Raw genomic sequence first — 375 nt, 5'->3', positions numbered from 1 at the left:
TGATTTCTTTTTTCAGAGACTTGAAGTTCTTATCATACAAATCGTTCACTTGCTTCATTAGAGTCATACCAAGGAATTTTATATTATTTGTGACTATTGTGAAGGGTGTTGTTTCCCTAATTTCTTTATCAGCCTCTTTATCCTGTGTGATTTGTTTGAGTTAATTTTATATCCAGCTACTGCACTGAAACTCTTTATCAGGTTTAGAATTTCTATGGTGGAATTTTTAAGGTCACATATATACTATCATATCATCTGCAAATAGTGATATTTTGTCTTCTCCTTTCCAATTCGGATCCCCTTGATCTCCTTTTGTTGTCTAATTGCTCTGGCCAGGACTTCAAGTACTATATTGAATAGGTAGGGAGAAAGTGG

Source organism: Mus pahari, chromosome X (genome assembly GCF_900095145.1).
Source record: "Mus pahari chromosome X, PAHARI_EIJ_v1.1, whole genome shotgun sequence".
Classification (NCBI taxonomy): domain Eukaryota; kingdom Metazoa; phylum Chordata; class Mammalia; order Rodentia; family Muridae; genus Mus; species Mus pahari.
Note: the sequence above shows the minus strand (reverse complement) of the source record.